The following is a 26,074-nucleotide window of genomic DNA, read 5'->3' on the forward strand; positions in this document are numbered from 1 at the left end:
AACGACCTCTCTCTGGAGGCCAACCTGCGACATGTGATTGCAGAAACAGTGGTGGCCGTGTTTCAGTCGATTAGAGGAAGAAGGCCGTCCGAGAGACAAAAGCCAACCTGCAGAGAGGGCAAGTGGAGGCCCAGACTTCTGGAGTTCCAGCCCTAGCAATCCTGGAGGCCCAGCCACTCCCTGGCCGCCCTGACATTTGGGGACAGGAGACAATTAATCTCCCTTTGGCCTGTCCTAGTCTAAACTAGGTTTCCCTCACTTGCAACCAACCTCCAAGTGCTTGCCCTTCTCAGCCTCCCGAGCAGCTAGCAGTCATGAGACCCTGTCTGGACCACGAGACATAATCAGACACCTGCTGAGGACATCTTTTTCTTCCTAACTTAGAGGGTTGGTGCTCTGGCCGAGAGCCACTGACTGATTCTAGCCACTGCTCTATTTCTTATTTGGGGGAAACAAAACAAAACTCTCTTCATTTAAGACGCAGTCATGGGGTTTCTGCTTCATTCGGCCACCCTACCCCTGTTACACTGGTAAGAGTCTCCTCTAGCAGGAGTGGAGGGGCCCGGTGGTTGTTCACGCAGGACCCTTCAACCTTGCACTGCCTTCCACCTCTGTCAGCCCCTCCCCTGCTTGCCAAAATCCTGACCTCAAAGTTGGGGATGGGAGAACAACGTGGCCATGGTACCACCTGACGTGGGAGAGAGCTTGGCTGGCCGCAGGCTTCAGGCCAAGGGGGGCTGGTGAAGGGAATTGTCACGGCATAACCCTGACAAGTGGGTAATCCTCGTAACTCAGAGAAGAAAATAACGAGTGTGATTAATGATCCCAGGATACCCGAGGCCTGGGACCAGGACGGAGCCAGGGAGCATGCGGAATATTCCTACCTGGTAGGCAGGGTCTGAGGTCTCTGAGACCAGAAATCACCCGGAAGGGCCCAGTGCCTCTTCTGACTGGTTCTCTTGCCACAATCAGGGCCAAATGTGCAGACCAGGCCGGTCCCCGTGGGCCTTGCAGGTAGCCTGAGGAAGAGACATACAGGAGACATGTCCTAAGCATGCCCAGTCATGAAATTTAGTTCCTGCTGATCTACAAACTCAGGGTCTGTCAGAAAGCATTTTCACAAACCTTCACCAAATGGTAAAGCTGGAAATCACCTTAGAGATTGTCTAGGTCAACCTCTCACCCAAAAATAAAGAGACTGGGGTCCAGAGAGGGAAAGAATCTGGGCCCAAGGCGCCCAGCACAAGGATGACAGAACCACACCAGGACTCCGCATTTCCTGGCTCCTTCCTTTGGCTATTTGTCACCGCAAACCCCTGCCTCTCATTTCTGGAATTATCTCTTGGGTCCAAAAACTTGTGCTAAAATAGTAATGGGCCTCCTAGTCAAGGGAGAATGTGGAAATGTATCAGTTATCTACCGCTGTGTAATAAATTAACCCACAACTTAGTGGTTCAAAATGACCAGCACTTACTGCCTTAAGCGTTCTGTGGATCGGGACTCAAACCTGCTGAGCTGGGGGTTCCTGGAGCAGGGTCTCTCCTGAGTCTGCAGTCAATATGGAGGCTAAAGCCAGGGGAGGGGACAGCAGTAGGGAAAAGAGTGCTTCCAACACGGAGAGGACAAGGAACAGCAGAGATCCCAGTGACTCTGGGATTGAAGAGTTGAGCGAGGCTGACGTGAAGCATGTGGCGGGGGGCAGGGGGAGGCTGGCCAGAGAAGCTTCATTGTCCATGCACACTTCTTTCCAGAAGCCTTCCCCAAGCCTGCAAAACTCTCAGCCAGCTCCCTGGCTCCCTGCGTGTGTCCATACTGCATGATTATAATCGTCTCTTAGCTTCTCTCTTACTCTGACATACTATAAGCACAACAATATAAAATAATAATTAATAATAACAGTATAATAGTAACAGCTAACAATTACTGAGTCCTTACCAAATAAGTGCCAGGCCCTGTACTAAGCAATTGGCGTGAGCTGAGGGATAATGTTTCGAGAAAATAAGTGGCTTTTACTTTTCCCCATTTGTCTCTCTTGCCCCTGGGTATCTCCAGTCTGGAAAATCAGGGGGACAGGACCAGCTTAGAGCAAAGAAGTCAATGGAGCTGCAGAATGAATTGTTTTTTAACTCACTGAAGGAATACTAGTCTTGAAAGTATTTTATTTTAAGGAATTAGAAGCTTAATCAAGACAGAAGCCTTTTTAGGCCAAAAGCCTGACTTGAGGTCTGAACTCTCCAAGGGGCTGGAGGACTTGATACCCAAAGGTCACACAAGGAACTCAGTAGGGGGTTAGGGTTAAGAACACAGCTCATGGCAGTTCTCAGCCACAGGGAGAAAGCTGAGCAGCAGGCAGAGGGAGGAAGTGGGGAGCCTGACAATGGCTCGAAGTCCCTGAGAAGGAGCCCAGCACCCGAACAGGTACTGAATGTGGGGGGAGCAGGCTGGATGGTAGAGACCACGGAAGGCTGAGCTCCCTGGCATCCTGCAGTGTGGGGCAGGAGCCGTCGAGCCTGTGTCACTGCACCTGGTACCTACATGTGCAGGTAACAAAGGCTGGAGGGGTATCTGGGCTGCGGGGCCTCAGGGCACCCACAGCAGTGAGTGTTGGGGGAGGGGTTTATATGCACATGTGTGCTAAGCTCCACCAGACCAGTGTGGAAGGCTGAGGGAAGGCCAGGGGACCCAAAGTGATGAGGGAGACACAGCTCAGCCTGCCTGGGCCTTGTGACCACAGGACACAGGGGTCCATGGTCCTTGTAGCAGGTGCTGTCTGAGATCCCAAGATTCCATGAGACAGACCACAGTTCAGCCAAGGACGAGACCAGAGGACCTGTTCAGACCTGCCCCTTTCCCAGTGTCAGGACAAACCACACACACACACACACACACACACACACACACACACTGCCACCACTTTCCCATTCAGGGAAAAGGGAAGGGAAAGGAGAAAGGGAAGAATCATGAACCTACTAGTTTTTACCCCAAAGTGACTACATTTAAAACCAGGAGAGACTACCTTAAGTGGGCAGAATTAAAGTTCTGCCCCCATATTGATAGAGCATTCACAGATCAGGTTACATTTGGCAAAATGAAGTTAGTTTTGCCTATCTTGCTACCCTCCCGTCTCTACCCGCAGCAGACCACATCCCCCTCCCTGTAAGGCAGCCTCGAATTCTCCTGCTGCCCTTTCACTGTGCCTCTGCCTTAGACCACCTCCTCTAGTCCCCCTGCCCTCCTTCTCTGGATGGGCCTACTTTCTCCCAAGCCTGCATCCTCCCCTCATACCTCCCTGGCACCTGCAAGCAAGCAGAATGGTGGAGAACATTCTGGACAAAGAGGGAGCAGCTGGGTTCCAGATGGTTCCAGCTCTGATGGGCCATGAGACCATAGGCAGGTGAACACACCTCACAGCCTTGGCCTCTTTATCCTAAAAATGAGGGTATTGGCAATGAAAGACTCTCACACAGTTGCTGTGAGGCTCGCGTGGAATGGGAGAGGTACCAGAGCTGTCTCAAAAGCTCACCACATAAGAGCCAGATATTGTTTTAAGCATCTTCTATAAATTGGCTTGTTCTATCCATTTCACAGATGGGGCAACCGAGGCCCAGAGAGTGTTCAGTGTCTTGTCTCAGGCCACACAACATCAGTGATCTGGCTGGAACCTATCCTGTCAGCTGTGGGCACTGACCCACCAGCCCCTCTCCAGGGAGCTCAGGTCTCCTGTCTTCTCACACCCTGGAGACTCTGCTCACCTCCAGTAGTGGCCCCCATCCCTCCCAGTGGTTTGGTAGTGGTAAATCAGCACCTTGTACTTTCTACCCCCAGGGAAGTGCACCCAGTAGAGCTCAGTGGTATAGATGATGTCCCCTGACTCCTCAAATACAACCGCCGAGTGCTGTCGACAAGGTAGGACTCTGACCCATCTTGACCGAAGCTGGCCTAACACAGGAGCAGGGCCCCTGAGGCCCCCCTGAGTGTGCCGGGGTAAACCCTTTGGCTGTTGGGTTGTGAGAAGATGGGAAATGAAGAAGCCTCAGGTAGAAGAGGGGCTAGAGCTATAGACAGGGCACTCCAGGGGTTTGGGAAACTCCCATGATCTGAATGTTTGTGCTCCCCCCAACCAAAATTTACCCCAAGATGAATGGTATTAGGAAGTCAGGCCTTTGGGAGATGATCAGGTCATGAGAGTGGAGCCCTTCTGAATGGGATTAGTGTCCTGATGAAAGATGTTCCAGAGCCATCCCTCACCCCTTCCACGATGTGAAGGTAGAGCAAAAAGGTACCAGCTATGATCCAGAAAAAAGGCCCTCACCCAACCTGCTCCTTTTACCATCCCCATCAGTCCTCCCCAACTGGGCCACTCGAAGAAAAGGTGATTAAAATGTGGATGGTATCTCTTCCTTAGTTGTCAGCTCTCCTCTGTCTTCAGCTGCCCCCCTGTCTCACCCAAGACCTCCCAGACCAAAATGTGATTACCCAGCAGTGAGGCCAGCCTCAGAGCGTACAGCCCAGCCCTGGACTCACCCTTCCTTGGCTGGATCCCAGACATCCAGGACCTACCCTCCTCCCAGGGCTGTGCTAGAAAATGACCCCTGGGACCTGACATAGAGCATTGCTGATGGTGGTGTGAATATGGCCGACTCCAGACCACCAGTGGTTAAACAACCGGCTTGTAAAATTCCTGAATATTTAACAGTCAGCTCTTGTGAGCTGGTATGAGCCAGTTCCAGGACACTCCCACCCAACCTGCTCAGAGGTCTTCACGCCCGGATGGTGCAACAGGAAGCTTCTAGGACAGAACACCTTTCCCACCACTGGGTCAGGACTGGATGCACCCTCCTTACTCCCTCCACCCACCTCCAGGCCAGGACACCCTGAAGTTAACACAACTGAGAATCTTTATTCCCTTTTCCTTATATCCAGAGATGGAAAGAACAAGCTACCGCCAACAGTAGATGATACAGATATTTCGAATATAGAGACAGGTATAGGCGTGTAGCTATAGATACGGATCTATAGATACAGATATAGATTTCCTCTGTGTCTCATATATTTTGCAACTTGGAGTAAAAAATGGGTCTATAATAATAATTATAACTATTATCATATGAGATGAAAGACAATATAGTCCTGGTAGAAGCATCTAGTTCATACTCCCCAACTGTGAGCATGCTTACGCTGGAATCAGCATCTGCACAAAGCGTATGTGGTTTTCGCTCCCTTTCGGGGGCTCCCTTTCCCCAGACCCATTAGCAGGCAGCGAGCGCTCAAGCGGCTGCTGACACGTATAAACGCTTGCCGGTAGGCCAACCGTTTGTTTGCTTTTCAGCAGTGTGAAGGTTGAGTTGAGTCATTTTGCACCCAATTACTTTGCAGTAAATTTGCCGGATGGTTCTTGTCCTGCGGTATTGATCCAGCATCTCACCTTGAGCTTGTTTATTGACACATCAAATTCAGAAGTCAAGTCCGCTCGATTGACCACTTCCCAATTAGGGCATTTATATGATGTCACCGAGGCTCCTTGTCATGTTCCGATGAGAACCATTTGTCCCCCCAACCACCACCGCCACCCAATCACCTGCAACCAAGCTGCCATTTTTCTCTGACCTTTCCGGAGACAGATGGTAGTCCATAAAATACATCATTAGCAACGTGTCATTTTATCTTGCCACCGTTTCTTCACGTGAAAGGTGCTTCGTTCAACAAAAGATTTTGCAGCCCGGTTCTCCCCAGAGAGAGGCTTACAACTGCTTCTTTGCTGGAACAGCGGATGATGAAAACAAATGCTTCCTTTCTTATCGGAGGGATGCCCTTGGCCCTATTGGGAAAGGAGGTACTTGGACGGTGACACAGAGCAGACGACCAGGAAGCGGAGAGTTGAGGTGATGGCAGAAGTGTCAAGAACACAACCAGATGTCACCAAGACAGCAAGCGCCAGTGACGTGGTGATTCACTCACACACAGTCAGCCTCCTTGGTGAGGTTTCCTCCGACGATTCACACTGTTGTCTCTTAACCTGCCTGTGTGTGTGGTGGGGGTGGGGATGATGGAGAAAGGCAGCGTCATGACACATGCACTCTTAGTACTGAACTCAAGGTCAGGAGGTTCTGGCCCTTCACACAGAAAGGTTGCATTATTTCCCCCATTTCAGGGGCAAGTTCACAAGTGGAGAGGCAGTGGGGGGTGAATGCAGGTCTTTCATTTCCTGATATAAGGCTAGAAAGAGCTAGATGGTGGGCTCCATGAAGGCAAGCACCAAGACTAGAGTTTTGCTAACCATTGCATCCTGGGGACTATCACACCTATCCCCAAGAAAGCCCTCCCAAAAGTGCTTGTTGAATAGTGGCTGAGAGAGGTACAACTCAGTATAGAAGTTCATATTACATTTGAAGCAGAAACACTAAATATATATCCTTACCACCAGCATCAGGAATTTGCATGGATTTTTGGAGGCCATTCACATAATATGGATGAGAAATATGATGGTCTGAGATACTGAGCCAGGACTGGGGCCCTGGTCTCTGGACTCCAGGTAGAGCTACGTTATGTTTGGGGTCATATGAGTGTAGTACAAGACAGAGCCTCCTCAGCTTTTTCAAGTCAAGGCAGACAGAACATGAGGTGATTTGTGAAGCACGCTGGGGTAAATGGAGCTGGTGGGCAGTCCTTGAGGCCAGAGGTATGCTATCTGGGGATCCCGGCTGCCCAGGGGGCTGAAGCGATCAATAGCTCAGCAACCCATAACCAATTCAAGGCACTCAGACCAGGAAGTCTGGTGTGTGATTGGAAACGTGGCAATGGGAAAGATTAAATCCATCCCAGTCATTCACTGTGGCCATGCAAGAGTGAACAGTGGTCAGAGCTGTCCCTGGGGTGAGTCCCCTGCCCTTCCACTGGCCACTCCCATTCCTCTCTGTGCCCTCACAAGAAGCCACCAAATCTTGGCTTAGAACAGGGTCTGAAGAGGCTATTCACACCAAATTAGGTCCTGAAAATCAGCACCCCCTCCATTAATCTTAAAGACCTACAGCAATATCCTCCACAGTCAAGTACTCAGACAAATCCCTGAATGTGGAGGCCCGTTGTTTGTCTTAGTCTCAACTCTTTTACTGAAATTAGAGTCTGATGCAACTTGGGATAATTCTCATTCTCAGCAGGATGGATAAATGGATGAGCAGGGCCTTTACTGACCATAGGCAACCAGGAATTATGGGGAGGAGATAAGATTTTAACACAGAGTTGCCAGCCCCTCACTAGAAAGACCATTTTGGTATGAAACACTTCTAATTCAGCACAAGTTTGTTTTTTTTTTATTTTAGCATGCTTGTTAAAAGAGGCACATAAAAAAAAGATAGGGCATGATACCTGTCCACAAGGGGCTTAGATCTACTTAGGAAGATGAGGAACTTTCAGGAAGCAAAGAGAAAAGAGAACAATACAGGCAACAAACAATATAATGTATCAGAGTATCTCAGAAGATGGTGCAGATAGTAATTACCATCGGTTGTCATACAGATGAAGATGAACTGGACTATGAAGGAGGCATTGTGGAGGCAAGACTTAATGGATGGTAAGGATCGGGTTAATCCCACTTCATCTTTGTGCCTGGGAAAGACCTGAAATTGGATGTCCAATGTCTGCTAAGAATGTGGACAAGTAGTCATGCTCTGGGCAGTTCTTCAAACTACAAGGTGTGACTCATTAGTGATGATGAGATCAGTTTAATAGGTTATTACCAGAATGTTTTTAAATGAAAGAGAATGAAACAGCGGAATGGAATGGAATGGAATGGAATGGGATGGAATAGAATAGAATAGAATAGAATAGAATAGAATAGAATAGAATAGAACTATAGCAGAGTGTATCTGCTGTGTAATGAGGAAGACCACCCATAATATAATACCTTGGTTTCACATGTATATGGAGGCTAGGGAGGGTGAAGTGTACTGGGTCCCAATGTAAAAGGCATTTCTCTCTGTGAATCATAGTCAAAATAATCTGAAAGTGACAGTTGTGGGACATCACTATTTTCCTTTATCTTTTTCTTTTACCAGAAGAGCTATCCATCTATCCGAATCCTTGGTCAGTCCAATGCAACTCAATCCAACCAATTTCTTATTGGGCACATATGTGCCAAGCCTGTGAAGAATACGAAGCAGTCAGACCCTGTCCTTGTCCCATGCATGACATTAAGGAACTAGTCCAGATTCAGCACTCAACACTCACTGTGTGCCAGGCACTGTGTCATGTGCTGGGAATATATCCTTGAATAGAAGAGCCATGAGCCAGTGCCCAAGGACCCCAGAGTCCAGTCGGGAGACCAGCAAGTGAGCAGGTATGCTAGCCTAGGTGGGGTGTACAGGGCTAGGAAAATGGCTAGTGATGTGGCCTGAGGAAGAAGGGTAGTTAGGACTGACCTGCTTAGCTATGACCCGAAGGGTGAGAAGGTAATGATCCAAGCAAAGGAGAGGAGTTCCAGGCAGAGAGAGGCCCAGAAGTAAGTAGGGTGAAAGATTTGTCCTGACCTGCCCAGGATTTTTCTAGTTTGGGCACTGAAAGTTCCACATTGCAGGAAACCCCTCAGTTAGGCAATCCAGGATGGTTGGTCATCCTAGACGTAAGAGAAAGTGTGGAATGTTCTGGAAACTAAAATTGGCTCCAATTTAGGAGAAGTTTAGTAAGAAAGGTATCTTATGCTTTGTCTAAAATCTGGAAGTTGATCCTAAGGCATCGTATTGAAATATTGAGTTTGTTTACTGTCACATCAATTCAGTTGTTTTAATTTTTTTAAGAGATGCTATTTTAATTTTTTTTTAAGTAGTGTTTATCTCCAACTCTAGAGCAGGCCTGAAGCTTAAACCAGGGGTTTGGGGAAGCAGACAGGTGATATAAACAAGAGACTGCCAGCCAGATGAGGCCAGCAGTGCTGGGGGCTGCATGCCGTGCCCGCAGCCAGCAACCCCTACCCAGTCCCAGCTCGCTGTAGGCCGGACGGAGAATGTTGCCAAATGTCCTGATATTTCAAAGGAAGCCCCAAATCAGGATTTATGTGGGGTCTCCTAATGTTAAAATATTGGTGACAAATTCAAGATTTAAAAAAAAAAAAAATACAGTGCCAAAAGAAACTTTCTGTGACTGTTGGTTTTCACCTCTAACATTACCATTCATACCATCTGGTCAATGGAACTATCGCCCCCTTATGGCAGCATAGCCAAATTGCAGGATATTCTCTCAGGGGTTAACAGACCTCTTTTGTTGGGAGTACCCCAGGGTAAAACAGTCCTTGGTGAATCTGGAAGAAAGTTGACCTAGGGAGCAGGAGTGAAGCCCCCCCACACCAAAAAAAAAGAAGGGCTGAGTAGAAAGCATCAAAACCCAAGCTTTGCCAATGTCCCAGATTGAGACAGACTGACCCAGGCTCCATGACTGAGAATCAAAGTCAGCCAGCAATTGATCTTGGGTTAGGCCTTGAATATGACATCTCAGCATGAAAGTGGCTGTCTTGCTGGCTGATTTATAAAATCCCAAGGAAAGTCCTCAGAGCAGAACCTGGGCCCACCCTTAACCAAGGCAGCCTGCATCCCATCAGCAGCAAGGCCAGGCCCTGAGGGAGCAGCCATATTTTTCCCTGCACCTGTAGATCTGAGCCCATCCTGATGCCATTGCAGCCAAGGTGAAGTTAAGCAGCTCTGGGTACTTGTCCCTGCCTCAAGAACTAAATTCTTATGCTAGAGCAGGCAGATCTGTGCCTGGATTCCTACATCTCCTGTCAATAGATTTCCCCAACGGGCTGCTCTGGCTCCACTTGGCTCCAGATCTCTTCTTCATCTTGTCTTAAGCCGTTGGTCTGCCTTTTCTTATTGTCAAGGGACAAGTTCACCCCAACCTGTGATTAGGTAAAGAAGGCATCCACCCATATATGCTAAGATTTCAGGACTATTTCTTATGCCACCAGTTTCCCCCCATGTATTTCCCGAAGTGTATTCCTTAGAGGAGAGAAATGCAAACAGCAAATACAAGTGCACAGACGCCCATGTGCATATACACACCAGGTACATACTTGCATACAAACACACACACACACACACACACACACACACACACACACACAACCAGACCAGGAGTCAGAAGTCCTGGCCCCCCCTTGCCAACCTGTCACTGATTTCTGTATAAAATTGGGGGACATGCTTCTTTCTGGTCTCAGTTTCCTTCTCTATAAAATGAAGGAGTGGGAGTCAATTCTATGACCTCAGTCATTCCTCCATGATTCTCTATAAAGTCATGCTAGGAAGCAAGCCAATGGGTAGAGGATGTTTTCTTGAATCAAGGTTTCATAAAGCAGAAATGGTACACAGGGCTGTGACCAGCTGAAAGGAGAGTGGGGGTCCACTGAGCGGGGAATGGACCAGGACAGGTGCAAGAGGCCGAAGGTCCTGGAAACCACCTTCCCTTCCACTCAAGGCTGACACTGGCTGTGAGGCATCTGTAACATTCATCTCCTAGTGAAGTTCCACCCTGCTCCCCTCCTTACCCTCTCATGGCAAATGTTCTATGAAGCCCCTCGATGTGCAAACCACTGTGCCAGGGGCCAAGCAAGGCTGCCTTTACCTCAGTTCTTCCTGCTGCTTTGGATGTCTCCCACCTACCCCTTCATGGAGAGATTGAGGCTCTAGGAAGCTGGTGTTAGATTCAGAGCAGGAAAGAATATCCTACAGAGAGGTAGGATGGCATAGCGGTCAAGAGCAAGGCCTTTGATGTCATGCAGTCCCAGGTTTAAGTCTCAACTCTGTTCCTGGGGCACATTACTTAATCTCCCTGGGCCTCAGTTATTCCATCTATAAAATGGGAATAATAATAGTATCTGTCCCATGGGATCATGAGCAATAAGTAAAATAATTCAGGTATGGCAGACTGTCAGTATCTATCTACTATCTAGTTTCTTCTTCCTTTCTAACAGAATCCCCATTTTGTTGGGGGCTCATTAAGCCTAGCCAAATAAACTACATTTCCCAGCTTCTCTGTAGCCAAGGATGGCTGGAGAATACAGTTCTACCCAATGACATATGAGTGGAGACCCCGTGGGGAATTCTGGAACATGTTTGCTTGCCTGATAGAGGTCTTGCTTCCTTTCTTCTTCTTTTTTTTTTTTTTAAGATTTTATTTATTTATTTGAGAGAGAGAGTGAGCAAGAGAGAAAAAGAGCATGAGCAGGGGGAGGAGCAGAAGGAGAGGGAGAAGCAGACTCCTCACTGAGCAGGGAGCCCGATGTGGGGCTCGATCCCTGGACTCCAGGATCATGACCTGAGCCGAAGGCAGATGCTTAACTGATGGAGCCCCCCAGGTGCCCCCCAGGTGTTCCTTGCTTCCTTTGTTCTACCTTTGTCCTTCCTCCTGCTGAGAACATGTGTGATGGCTAGAACTGCAACCATGTTGCAGGCATGAGGGAAAGGTCAAGGAGAGACCCTGGCTCTAATTCACACAACCAACCACCTGCACCCAAACTTCCTATTTCTAACAACTATTTCATTTCTGTTGCCCTTATTTGGGTTTTCTGTTTCATGCATCTGAGCCTAATGCCCAGGTGGTTCAATGTTTAGCTCAGTGCCATGCACATAGTCAGCACTTAATACCACTTATCCACTCTATGGGGAGACCTCTGTTGGCCCACTGCAGGGTGCCTTGTGGCGCTAGGGACACCAGATAGGACTCCAGCATGATGTCGTGATCCTAGAGTCTGCCACTCTTGAGCTCTGAGCACTTCAGTGAGTCCTCTCAGGCCTTCGGTTTCCTGTGTAGGGGTTGGACCAGAAGACGTATGAAGCTCCTTCCAACGCTGACCTTCCAAGGATCCACTAGGCAGTCTCTGAAGGACATCCAGGTCCACCATCTGGCCCCTCATGTTGTACACTCCCAGACCTCCTCGGATACCTCCACCCCCACCCCAGCCCCCCGTGAGGTTTCCTGAGATCCTGAGAAGTTTCCAGAGAAGGGAACTGTTTAAATAAGAGGCCATGCTGCCTTAGTTAACTTTGCCACCTGGTTTAAATAAGAAAAAAATACCAAGAGTAACATAAAACCTAACGGAATCAATAAGTCAGTAAATAATTTTGGTAACATTTCACATTAAGATAGCATGAATACTTTATTAAGAGCTGATAAGTAAATTTCCCTTTTTCTTAAATTATGCCAGGATGTGCAGAGGCATAAATAATTGCTTGAGCTGCTCTGCTCTGAGGTGCTTCCTCGCAAGTTGTAATATCATCTATTAACTAGTTTACAATCGTTCTGACGGCTCTCTGTGCATCTTGGAATAATTTACTTTGCAAGCAACTTTGATGAATCATTTACTCATCATTATTAAAGTATTTATAAATCCTGCTTTAATTTAGCCCTCTGTTTCCTTTGCTTCCCTGCAGCATATTGACCAAAAATAAGAATGCTTAGGGCAGTACTTCTGCTTTGTTTCTTGGTTGCATTTTAACCAAAAGAGCGCTGTTGGAGTGAATGGCCTCTAAACCCACATAACAGCCCCATCGCCCAGGCCCCCCTAGCCTGAGCTTCAGGGTGTCTCCACCTGCCTACCCAGCCTGCGTAATTAGGCTAAGAGGAGAGGGGCTCCCCACTCCACACACCTGGGACGGATAAAGAGAAGTAATATTTTGTTGAAGACCTGCCCTGTGTGCCAGGTGCCTTAGCAAATGGTTATTGAATGATTAGCCTGTATCAGACACCTTTCTAGTGACTTCTTCTGTACCATTTCACTGAATTTTCTCAGCCATAATTTCTATCACATAGCACTTGTACCATACCAGGCCAGGCTCTGAGTGCTCTGTGTATATTAATTCCGTTAACCCTCGCAAGAGAGATTGGCTCTACCATGAGTGGTACTACAGATTGGTACTTAACATGGTTCCCATTTTAAAGATGTGAGAACTGAGGCACAGAGAGGTTGAATGAATCGTCCAAGGTCACACAGGTGGGAAAGGACAGAGCTGAAAATCACATCCAAGTGGTCTCATTTCCGAGGCCACACCCTTCACCACCAACCTACCCACTGATAATCAGATGAGGTAAGCACTCTTTTCAGCCTGTTTTTCAGAAGAGGAAACTGTGACATACAGAGGGTAAGTGATTCTTCCACAGTCTCAAAGCTAGTGTGAAACAGAACAAGGATTGGCACTCATGTGGGATGGCACTCATGGGATGACGGTGCTCTTGGCTGCCAACTATATCACTTTATACATAATCTGGCCACGCTCCATACATTAGATGTTGCCATTCCCATTTCACAGATGAGGAAACTGAGCATGACAGCTTGTGTAATCTGCCAAAAGACTGCATAGTTATTAAGTGTCAGATCTGGGATTCAAACCCAGTCTACCCGGCTCTTTGAATCAGAGCATGAGAGGAAGAGAGGAGGAACACGTTTAATTTCAGGAAGCTTTGGTTGGGACCTGCGTTCCATTTACTCCACTCTATCCCGCCAGGCTCAGATGCCCGTTTAAGTGCCCAGAGCTCTGCCAGCTTTTGACATCTCTGTTCTGATGGAAAGGAGCAAGGCAAGGAGGGCTTCTGGAGTACTGTAGGGAGGATGAAACAGGGACTGGGGACACTCACTCAAGAATTTCTTCCTGTGGCCCTCTTAAAGCATGTCTACCTCCTATTTCCCCCATATCCAAGTGTCTATCACAGTCACCACGTTCTCCAGGGCCTTGGTCAAACACACCAGGGAAGGAAGAGAAGCAAACTATTCAGATGTACGGAGAAAGCCTTTGGGCTGAATTTTCAGCTGGAAAATAAGTAATTAGAAAATCAAATTAACACTCAGACCAACAGGGGTCTGAAGCCAGAAGACTGGAAAATCTTCTCAGGGAAACTTGAGGCCTTCCGATGATTTAATAAAGTCCTACAATGAAGCAAGAGAACGCACTGAGCATCTTTTTGAGGTTCTTCCTGCTCTTTGTCTTCACATTTCAAGGAAAGCTGGCTTTAAGAAAGAGTTGTTCCCAAAAATGCTAAAATTCAGTCCTGAAGGAAGCATGCTTTCAAGAGCAAGAGTGTAACTGACACTTTCAAGACCAGCAGAGTGGACCTTTGAAATGTGAGAAGTGTTCTCTGAGAAGTGACTTTTTGGTACACCCTGATTGCACAGGAGAGGGGAGGAAAAAGGAAAGAGAAAACCTTAGGAACTTTTCTTCAGAGCTGGACTCTTCCTTAGAAGAACGTCACTGATGCTAACAACAAAACATTAGGCCGAATACAAAACCCAGAGCAGATCGACAGTCCTCAGAACCCAAAACAAGATGCCTTTATGAGTTACTGTAAAATACAAAGGCACGAATGAAATGGAGACTTTTGATATGCACGAGGTGTTGGACTAATGGTAGAGGTTCAAGATGTCAAGGAGGTCGCAAATGAGATGTGTGGATACAGGAAAATCTTGTAGGCCTTCTCCAATAATCAAGTCATTACTGAGTTTAAATGGCGGCTTGATCTGGTACAGACTGAGGACATCTGCCCCATGGAATGTGCAGACATAGACCTACCCCCTCAATCAAATGTGTCTGTCTAACGAACCTGACCTAGAAGAACACCAAGGTCTCCTGCTGAGTATAAAGGCATGAACAAGGCATGATGCTGGCCCCAAGGAAGTCCGGCCTAGTAAGGGAGACAGTTGATTTTACATACGTGGAAACCAGGAATAATTTTTCTTGTAGCTCAGAAACACACCCACTAATCCCCTGCAGTAAGGGTTATTTGTGGGAGCTAGAGAGATGCACTGACCCGAAGTCCACATCTTGCGGGTGTCATTTGGACAGAGGATACTTGAAGCCCCAAATCAGGCAGTAGCTCCCAATCCTGCATCCCTGCTTCTACGGTCCCCGGGCCCAGCCCTCAAGTCCCCTAGACTGAATGGCTGGCAGGGCTTGTCACTTTCTCATGGAGCATCATTTCCTGCCTCCACACAAATAAAAGTGGACAGCAAGCCAGTGCCATCTTGTTTTCTGCTATTGGATTTATGACATGTCAAGTTTAAATAGCATGTGTAAGGCTTACAATGGAGGCGACACAGAAATTCATTTTTCAAGCCCATCAAGGCTCTGAGCCCCCCAGCCCCTCCCTGCTGGGGCCAGGAGAACGATTTCACGACATCCCGATGCTGACAAAAGACCTCCCTGGATCTCTACATTCAATTCTGCTTCTCTCTTTTCCCTTTCCCTCAAGTCCCCCAAAATTACCAAAATAGCATAAATGCCACTTACCAGTACCCAATAAATACCAATTAACTTTTATGCAAGTGTGCCGTGCGTCAGCCCTAACCTGATTCCTAGGGCTGAATTATTAATCCCTTACAAACAAACCACCAGCATCCACACACACCACCTTCTTGCCACCCAGCTGACATAGCTGGCTCTAATTTAGGCCCTGCTCCACCCACCTTTTGTGCTGTTCTTTATTGGGATGTGAGAACCATTTTCTCTACCTTCCCTTCCCCCTCATCAGCAAATTAAACTGCTCAGTCGCCCCCAGCTTTTCCCAATAATAGAGGCAGCTTGGACTTGACCCATTAAAGGAGAAAGCCCAGAAAAGCCTTGCTACAGGACCCAGCAAGTCTCATTTTGATAATTGATTGGTAAGACAAGCATTTGGGTTGCAAAGTAGCTTTGGTCAGGTTTCCATTTTGCAGCAAACCTCCAAATTAAAAATCACCCCCAGGGGATAATTCTTTTGCAAATAATATGAGCCGGGCTATTTCTGGTTTTGTCAGGCGCACTGTCACTCCAGGCTGGTGTCTCATATGTTATTCTGGCTGTGTGAGAAAGGCCTATAATAATCGCATCGGCAACTGAAATGACGGGAATGGGAATGTCAATTTACAATCATGAAACAAGGTGAAAACCACACTCCTCAACAGAAAGTTGAAGCCCACTTTACACAAGGGAAAACAACAACGTAGAGTCCCAAAAGTCCATGACCCAGGCAGGCAGTCTTGGGGGTGCTGTGTGAGGCCGTGATCAAACCTGAGTTAGTCTAGAATCACCTGGGAAAGCAGAGGCCTTGACCTCTTAAAAATGAACAAATGTGATCCAGCCACCTAATTTTTTTTTTTTTTTAAAGATTTTATTTATTTATTTGACAGGGAGAGACAGCCAGAGAGAGAACACAAGCAGGGGGAGTGGGAGAGGGAGAAGCAGGCTTCCCGCCGAGCAGGGAGCCCGATGCGGGGCTCGATCCCAGGACCCTGGGATCATGACCTGAGCCAAAGGCAGACGCCCAAAGACTGAGCCACCCAGGCGCCCCCAGCCACCTAATTTTTTTATGCTTGAGTCACAGTGAATCATGGCCAGATACTGTAGACCTCTGCCCATGATGCCACTTTCAAATATCACACCCTTCTCCACCTTTGCCAAATGGATCACTCCTCCTCATCCTTAAAGATTCAGCTCGAGTGTCTCCTCCTCCAGGAAGCCTTCCTGATTTTTTGGCCAGATTTTATCTGCCTCCTGTCTCCCACTGTATAATGTTTAAATAGCACAGTCATAAGGTGAGTTGACTTTTCAGTCTCTCCCACTACCGTTTAACTTCTTTGAGAACAGAATACATATCTTACTCCTCTTTTAATCTCCAGCATCTGGCACAGTGGCCTGGGACACAGTGGGCTGGAATCAATGTGTGGGATCCAGTGATATCTTTATTTCAACATGGTCTTCCTAAGCGCCTACCAGATAGTCTGTGTTAAACACATAAAGGTGATAGGAGGAAAGGAGAGAATCCCTCTTTCAAGAAACATACCCTCAGATTTGTACATTTCTATATGAGAACAGTAGAAAGCAAGTCCGTGGCAGATTGATGTCGCACAGTAGGATGGTTGTGCTGGCACGCCAGGTGGGGACTTCAGAAAACTTATTCCTTGTCCCAATCCCACCACTGAGTCATTGTGTGACCTTGGACAAGTCACCTCACATCTTTGGACTTCCATTTTGTCATGTGTAACATCAAATTGTTGAAATGATACTGGGACAATTGCTACTCATATGGAAGAAAATAAAGTAAAATTCTGCCTCGTGTCATATAGAAAAAACGAATTCCATGTGGATTAATGATCTAATGTAAAACATCAAAATTCAAAAACTTTCCCCCCCAAAACTGCAGAAGTGTATCTGCATAGCATCAGTTTAGGAAGAATTCTCTCAACAAAATGTGAAAAGCAAAAACCACAAGGGAATCTCTGACAAATGGGACGCCCTTAAAACAAACACACACCCTAATCAAAGTGAAAAATGAAGCTACAACATGGAAGAAGTCATCTACAACTGTCACGGTGAAAAATATGGGAGTAGTCAGAATAGCTAAAGAACCCGTACAAATCTATTAGAAAAAGACAACGTAGAAGAAAGAGGGTCCAAGGATATGAAACGCAAATCACAAAAGAGGAGAATGACTGATAACCTTAGGAGATGTTCAATCTAACTAGAAATCAGAAAAATGTCAATTAAAAGTGGCAGTGAGTTACCAGTTCATACCCATCAGATTGAAAAAAATTGAAAAGCCTGAGAATACCTAGTCTTTTCAAAGATATGTCACCACGGGAGCTCACATGCTGCAGAGAGGAATATAAATTGGTACAACTATCGCGGAGGATAATTTGGCAATAATTAGTAAAAATGAAGCTATTCATACTTACGACTCAGCAATTCCTCGCTCACTACCTACAAGGAGACACAGGCAAGTATATTCCTTGCAGCATTATTTGTTACAATCAGACATTAGAAACAACTTCAGTGACCACGATCAGTAGATTGGATAAACATAGTAAAGTGACATAATACAGCAACATAGAGTAGTCTACTCTATAGTACTTCGGCATAGTATTACTGTAGGATAGCATAGTAGTATAATCATACAGTGGACTCCTATACGGCAGCTAAAACTAACTCCCTAGAGCTGCACGTAACAACATAGCTGAATCTCAAAAATACAATGCTGAGGAAAAGCAGAAAGTTACAGAATTATATATGCTGGATGATAGCATTGATGCAAAGTTTAACACAAAGCAATAATCCTTTGTTACGGATGAATAATGCAGCAAAGGATGTAACCCGGGCAGGATAGGAGTTACCTCTGGGAAGGAGAGAAAGGAATGCAGTGGGGAGGGACTTTGGAACAAAGGAGGCCTCAACTATACGGTAACATCTAATTGGCTAAAAAAAAAAATAGTAAATAAAACTTCTGTTGCGGCGCCTGGGTGGCTCATTTAGGTGACCGTCCGACTCCTGATTTCGGCTCAGGTCATGAGCCCCACATCAGCCTCCATGCTCAGCACAGCGTCTGCTTGTCTCTCTCCCTCTGCTCCTCTCCCAACTCTCTCTCTCTTTCTCTCCTCTCTCTCAAATAAATAAAATCTTAAAAAAAAAAAAAGAATTTGGCACACCTCAGTAGTGGACATGTGAGGGTCCGCTATATCATTCCCTGTGCTTTCTTTACATGAAATATTTCATTATCTTAAAGGTGGAAAAAAAAATAGACCAAAATACTCACCATCATTATCTCTGAGGGAGGAAAGATTATGAGTAGTTGGTTTTTTTTTAACTGAAGCATATAGTTGACATATTACATAGTTTTAGGTGTTCGACAGAGTGATTCAACAACTATATACATTTTGAAATGCTCATCGTGATAAGTGTAGTTACCATCTGTCACCAACGTCATTACAATATTATTGACTATACTCCCTATGCTGTACTTTCCATCCTGTGACTTATTTATTTTATAACGGGAAGTTGTTTTTGTTTTTGCTTGCCTAGGTTTTCTAAGTTTTCCCTAATGTGCATTAGCTCTTTTGAAGAAAAATATAACAAAAATTACATATTAAAAAAAATGAAGGGTTTTTAGAGTAGATCGGCTTAAAGTCCCTTCTGATTCTTGAGGCCCATGATCAGGACTGGCTTAAGGACCAATATGGGCCAACAGTTGTTCTAGGTCCATGTGAGAAACTGGTAGAGCACCACTAGCAAGTGTCTAATCAAATCCAAGTGAATTTTGGCATCAGTGCTCCAGGAGGGCAGAAGAGGGGAGAAGAGCGCCACAGGAGTCTCTACAAGGCCTCCAGACAAGGTGGCCGATGAGGGGGCTGGAGCACCACCTTGGGCTGGGCGCCCAATCTGCTCCCAGCGAGAATCTTTGTCCTACCACCTGCTAGCACCCATGCACAGCATGACATTAGGCAGGTTACTTTAAACTTCTTATGCCTTGATTTTTACACGTGCAAATTAAGAGTAACAATGGCATTTCCTGGCAGGGCCACTGGAGAATTAACTATAATAATCCATATGAATGTGTCCAGTCCAGAGCCTATGGCCATTGCCAGGGACAGGCACTGGCCCAGCTTATGGCCGAGGTGAGTTGGAGGCTGGAGGCTGAGTGTGCGCTGTAGGGTGGGCAGTCTGGGGAAGCTGGGAGGTCTCATCAGGGAGGAAGGCAAAGGGCCAAAGCAAAGTCTGCACTGTGGGGGCTCTGCCGGGATTCTGTTGGGGCAGTCTGCTTGGCTCAAGAAGGAAATAAATGAACACAGCCCTCAGAAGCAGATGGAACACAGGATCGGGTTCCCTGGCTAATGTGGGCTCTTTACCCAGGATCCCTCACTGCCAGTCGATGGTCATTGTCACCACTTAGGAAAAACAGGGGTCTTTGGGTAATCACGGGTGGGGAGGGATAATGCCCTAGCTGTGTGGCTTTAGGGGAGTCACTGCCCCTCTCTGGGCTGCCATTTTCTCATTTATGAAATGAGGGATTTGGTATCCTGGAAAGAGTATGAGACTCACAGGAGTAAGGAGACCTTGGTTCTGGCCAGCCCTGCCTCTAACTGTGGGGCTTCAGGAAAGTCTGACCTTCCCAGGCCTAGTTTCCTCTCCGTAAAATGACTGGTGTGACATGAGGTTCTCCAAGGGCCTCTCAAGCTCCAGGGTAGGTCACATGCACACACATGCACACACTCGGGCAGCTGGTGCTGAGTTGAACCCAGAAGAGGGCTTAGGGCAAACCAAACCACCTGGCATATTAGCATCCCGTATCCAGGATTTACATTTTGTTCTTTTAAAAGCGGCCGCATGCATCTGGGCGGGACCACTTCTCCGGCGTGGCTGCCTACAAGGGATGATAAGGGAAGGCACAGGGCAGGCCCTTGCCCTGGAAAAGCACAGCCACCCCCAGCTCTGACTGCCACAACGCCTGAGACGTCACCATTCACATGCCGTTCCGTCAGGCCTCGACAATTTGTCCCATCGTCCAGATTTCCATTGAAAATGCCACGTGCAAAGCAAGGCTAACCCTGGGGGCATCGTCTCTTCAGCTTGGTCCCCAGTTTCACAACTGGCTGTAAGCAAAATCCTGAGAGGATAGGCTCCAGAGGGGGCTGGATTGGGGCAATCGTGGAAAAGGATGAGTGTCTCGAAAGCAAGCCCCCTCCTCACACGGGTCAGCGATGACCACGGCGTCCCCTCTTTCTGTAGGACCGTCTCTGTGACTGGCCTTATGGGAAGGAATCATGGTCCGCTTTTATAGCGATGGCCCAGGGGGGTCAGGTTGACTATGCAGCCTAGTGATTAGGACCTCGAGACCTCGAGAGATGAGCTGCCCTTGCCCAAGGTCCCAGGGCAGGCTAAGGGCAGGGCCTCAACCAGAGTAAAAATGGCGACAGCAGCTACTCATTGAATCTCTGCAAAGGCCAAGTCATTCCACCCTCACCACACCTATCAAGCAAGGACTATTAATATTCTCCTCTTTCAGATGAGGAAACTGAGGCACAGAGGGGTGAAGTGTCCCAGCTGCTGGGACACCGGGTCTCTGGCCTCCTGGCCTCAGGTGCTGTCTCTACGGTGATCTGCCTAAGGCCAGCCCTGCTCCCTGGTCCCGGTCTCCCCTGCACCAAGCCCTCAGATCCGGCCGGCTCTGGGGGCTGCCCTTCTCCACGCCTCACCCCTTCCCACCCTCTCCACTGAGAAGGGGAGACGCTGCCACACAAACGGTGTCAGAGAGAGTGACTAATGGAGGCTGACCCCAGGTCGGCGCAAATGCCATCTGACTCCCTAGCCCCAGCGAATCAGCCCGCCTCCCTCATACTGACCTGACAGGACACAGCCCCGGGGCGGGAGCAGCACCCAGGCCCCATCTCCCGGGGCCACCCTCCCCCTCCCCCACGCACTGGGGCGACTGGACAGAGCCTGCGCTGCCCCACCTCCAGGGCACAGTCCCCACTCCTGCCAGAGCCCCTCAGCTGGCCAAGCCGTCCTTCAGACCCGGATGACAAACGCTCCCTGCTCCCTGAGTGCCGGTGACAGGCGCCCAGCTGGAAAAGCGATGGGCTGCGAGGTGGGGGCAAAGTGCGGGTTTTCCTTCATCAGAATTGGCAGCTGAGCTACGGCTGGAGGCAGCAGGGGCAGGGCAGCCTCGTGCAGGCGTGTGCGCGCACACACACTTGTGCGTACCTGCTCTCCCTCTCTCACACACACGTACATGCACAGTTGCTCACACCCACTGCATCCAGACTGCGCAGATGGGACCCAGGAAGATGAAGGTATCAGCTCTCAGGGAGAGGTGCCAACCGCCACTGCCTCTCTCTGGAAAATGAGTAGAAACGACAGCAAAGGCTTCTCCATGGATCGCGCCCTACGGTTTGCAAAGCACTTTTACACCCACAGGATCAGCAAGTAATAAGGGTTAAAGACTAGAGCTAGGGAGTCACTTTCAGGCTGGGTGACAACAGGCAAGCTACTTAACCTCTCTGTGCCTCTGTGTTCCCATCTGTAAAACAAGACTAGTAATTCCACCTGATGAAAGCCTTGGTCATCAAGGGATTAGGGCAGCTCCCCTGCAAACCCAGAAGAGACCATTCAGCTCTGCTCTACCCACGCCCCCTGCCCCCGTCCCCGTCCCCACCCACTTCAGCTGCCCACGGCTGTAGTTTCCCAACCGCCCCGTACTCGAAATTTATTACCTTCCACAATAAGCTCCTCTCTGAGCCACATGGGTGAATTCCTGGGCCAAGTGACCCAGCCTGGGAGGGGGAGACCACGACAAGCCATGTGCCGTACACGCATGCACCCCACAAGCATGGCCACCTAGGCTGTGTGTCCAGTGTTCTCTGCAAGGCGCTCGGTGCTGGGCTGAACCTCCAGCCCTCCACAAACACTCCTGGGGTAAGACTGGAAACGAGGCCAAGAAACAAACCCACAGCTCTCTCAAGACAGCCAATGAGACCATTTAGGGCAAATGTCAGCGTGGAGTGGTCGGCACGTGCTCATTCATCCCAATGTTCATTCAGCAGATGCAGTTAACAACCCCTAAAAGCCCTGCCCAGCTCTGGGATGCGTAGTATAGGGTGGGGGGGAGCTGGGAGGACACTGCTCAGGCAGACCCCAGACCTAGACAAAGGAGACAGAGATGTTCCCCAGTGCCCACCACAGTGCCTGAATTCCACCATCAGGAAAAGCCATTGTGTCCATGGTTGTTATAGTGGTCTTTTAAGATTTTGTTTATTTATTTACTTGAGGGCGAGCAGAGTGAGAAAAAGAGAGAGAGAGCACGAGCAGGGGATGGAGGGACAGAGGGAGGAGAAGCAGACTCCCCACCAAGCAAGGAGCCCAATGTGGGGCTCGATCCCAGGACCCTGGGATCATGACCTGAGCCGAAGGCAGATGCTTAACCGACTGAGCCACCCAGGCGCCCCGTGTCCATGTTTGTCTATGGATACATCATGGAGAAATCCTACTCCTCTTTATGGAACTGTGCCCTTTTTATCCAGTTGTCTATAAAGACAAAGTCTCAGTATGTCAGAATTGGATGGGACTTAGGAGAGTGTCTAATCCTTCCATCCTCAAATTCTAAGTCAATGTGTAAAATATGCAAAAGTAAAACAAATGCCATCGGACTGGGACAGACAGGAGTAAGGAGGGCTAAGCCCAGCACCCTTGGACTCCCCCAACTCACGGTGCCTGCTGAATTCCCTCGAGGAGTTTGAAAAGCACTTCTTAAGATGTATCCCTTGGATTAGGTTCAACTGCATGTCACAAAGACTCCAAAAATAATGGCTTAAACAGGATAGTGGTGTTCTTGTCTCTGACACAAAAGTCAGATGAAGCAGCACGGAGCTGATGTGAGGCATCCATAGTCATCTGTTTGCAGACCACTTCCAGGCCTCTGCTCCCCATCTTCACAGTTCAAGATGGCGGCTTTTGATTCCAGGCAGCTGGATGAAGGAAGTAACAGAGAAGAAAGGTTCCCAGAAGGTGCTGGAGGGGTTTCACTTACATCCCATGGGCCATGATTTAATCACATGGTCACACCTAGCTGCAAGGGCTGCTGGGAAATGTAGTTTTACTCCTCAGTGGCCACGAGATCAGCTAAAAGATCTATTATTATGAGATAAGGGGAGAAGGGATATCAGGGTAAGCAGTTAGTGGTCACCATCCTGCTAGTCCAGTTTCCCGCTTTATAAGTGAACAAAATGAGGTGCTAATGAGACTAAGATTGATTAAGGCTCTAATATCCAAGAAATCTTCCCTCAACACCAGCCACGGGGCCTGAGTTAGACAAAAATGAAAAGATAAGCCCTGCCTCCCCAGTGTGGAGGCAGATATGCCAACCAACATTTATGGTATGATAAATGATGTCACAAAGCTCGCTACAGAATGGAGTGGGAACAGTCACAAGAAAGCACCCAAGCTGTCCGTGAGGGTCAAGGAAGTGGCCATCAAAAGAGAGAGAGAACTTCCCAGCTGGGACTGGATTGGTTAGGTGTCTGCTGAGTGGATGAGAGTAGGGGAGAGTAAACCTGGCAGAGGGAAAAGCAGTGCAAAGGCCCAGAGGCAGGACTGGGTGCCGTGTTTAGAAACTAAACAGAGGTGCATTATTGCCAGAGCATAAAAGGCAAAGGAGGTGTTATGGCTAATTTCATGTGTCAACTGGGAGGGTGTCTGGGAATGTGATTAATATTCAAATTAGTAAACTTTGGGTAAAACTGATTGCCCTTATTGTGGTGGGCCTCATCCAATCAGTTGAAGGGCTGAGCAGAACAAAAACACTGACCTCCCCAAGCAAGAAGGAGTTCTCCAATGACTGCCTTCAGACTTCATCTGTACCATTGGCTCTCCTGGGTCTCTGCCTGCCTGCCTTCAGACTGGCTGCACCCTCAGCTGCAGGCTACCAACCCACATTGCAGATTTTGGACTCACCGGCTTCCGTAATTGTATGAGGCAATTCCATACAAACACACACACACACACACACACACACACACACACACCCTATTGCTTTGGTTTTCTGAAGAATCCTCAATAATTCAGGGGTGGGGCGAGAGGAATATAGAAGATGAGGTTGGACAGATTGACAGGGACCAAATCATGTAAAGGCCTGGGTGCCATTCAAAGCCATTCTGAGTTTATTCTGTAGAAAATGGGGAGTCACCGGAGACTTCAGAGCAAGAGAGAGATCCTACCTGTATGTTACATCATATTTAGGGGCACGGTGCCGAAGCTAGTAGACTGACATGAACTGTGGGTTTCCCACATGTATAGGTCGTATTCTGAGGCTCTGGATGAGAGGGTCAAGGCCAGTGGCAGGGAGACAGGACAAGTGACTGGATGTGCTAGAGCTGGAAAGGGAGAAGGGCCAGTATGGCTCCCAGGTCACTGGGCTGGGCAGCTCTACAAGGCCAGGAACAGATTCTCTTTCTACCCTCAGCACTTAGCCCTGCCTCTGACCACTGTGTCTGCATATATTTGTGGAATGAAGAATGAATAGAGAAAGAGTCTGACAAAATAGGACTGTGGGCCCAGCACAACACTGTAAGCAGATGGGCCCTTAATTCAATTCAAGTCTTGTTGACTGACCGGCGGATGAGCGGCCCCAGGATGTTAGATGCAGCCCGGCCACTGGCCTTGGCCCCCAGGCCCCCAGTCCTAACAAAGCTCTGCCAGTGAGATCAGAAGTGGTCAAGGGCATGTCCAGAATGCTGCCTTCCCACCTTCCCTCCCTCAGCGGGACGCATGAAATCCCACTGTTTAGAGTTCAACATCCTTAAGGCTTCATTTCGGTCCGACTGAAGGCACAATCCCATGGGCGAGGATCCCCCTGTAAGCTGCTCTGCCGTTTACTTCCAGGGCTGCTGGTGGCCAGAGAGCAGGAAGGGGTGAGGAGAGGAGAGGTAGGACCGGAACAGGTCTGAGGGGACAGCAGGGTGGAGGCAGGGAGGCTGAGCGCCCCAGACCCGCCTCACCCCTCGCAGTCATGCCGAGCGCGGCTCTTCGAAGAGGAAAGACCAGAACCGAGAGAGGGAGGTGGGGGCCCAAACCCATGTGGGCCCCATCGAGGGGGCCCCGAGCGCTAAGAATGGGAAGATTAAATCCAGTGACTAAACTTGGTGGCAGGCCCTTACTATTGACACACGGGGCCCTTTCATACCACGTTTTAAATATATTTCTGCCCAGGAGAGGCCGGTGACAGGCTCGGAAAGACCTAATGGGAAACAGCAGCTAATACTGCAAGTCAGCAGAGCTCGTCAGCCCGGGCGCCATCATCCCTCACCTCCTCTTTCATTTTTATAGAAACGGCTCAGAAACAGAGAGGAGAAATTTCCAAAGCCAAACAAAAAATCAATACCGTGGGAGATAACCCGGCATTAATACGAAAACCAGAGAGGGCTGCTTTGTCTCCCGCCCCGGCGGCGCTATCAATCACACGGCGGCCCGATTTGGGGGCCACCTGTGCTCCGAGCCATCGTGCTGGGGCTGGGGGTGCAGCGGAGCCTGAGCCGGGGGGGGTGCCCGGTCCCCAGCCCCCAGGCTGCCCCCCCAACCCCGGGCCTCGGGGGCCTCTGTGTCACCAGGCTGAGGCCCAGCCCCCAGGAGGACGATGGGGACAAAACAGACAGCTGGGCGTGATGAGCCAGGCCGCCAGCAAAGGAGAAGCAGGAAGGCCTCTGAGATTGACAGGAGCTTCGTAGGCAAATAGCCCCGCTCCACGCTCACGCCCCAACGTGTGTCCTGAGACCCTGGGTTCCAAGACCAGTGAGGAGCGA

At 48.6% G+C, this 26,074-nt stretch overlaps 1 long non-coding RNA gene across 1 annotated transcript in view; it reads right to left on the reverse strand.

Annotated features, from left to right (window-relative positions):
• LOC144379844 (uncharacterized) overlaps positions 1-26,074 on the reverse strand; it is a 185,412-nt gene that overhangs the window by 129,884 nt on the left and 29,454 nt on the right. The window contains exon 2 of the long non-coding RNA XR_013443317.1: positions 885-1,019. This is a non-coding gene — a long non-coding RNA (uncharacterized LOC144379844). The remainder of the gene's footprint in view (positions 1-884; positions 1,020-26,074) is intronic.

Source organism: Halichoerus grypus, chromosome 13, assembly GCF_964656455.1.
Source record: "Halichoerus grypus chromosome 13, mHalGry1.hap1.1, whole genome shotgun sequence".
NCBI classification, from domain to species: domain Eukaryota; kingdom Metazoa; phylum Chordata; class Mammalia; order Carnivora; family Phocidae; genus Halichoerus; species Halichoerus grypus.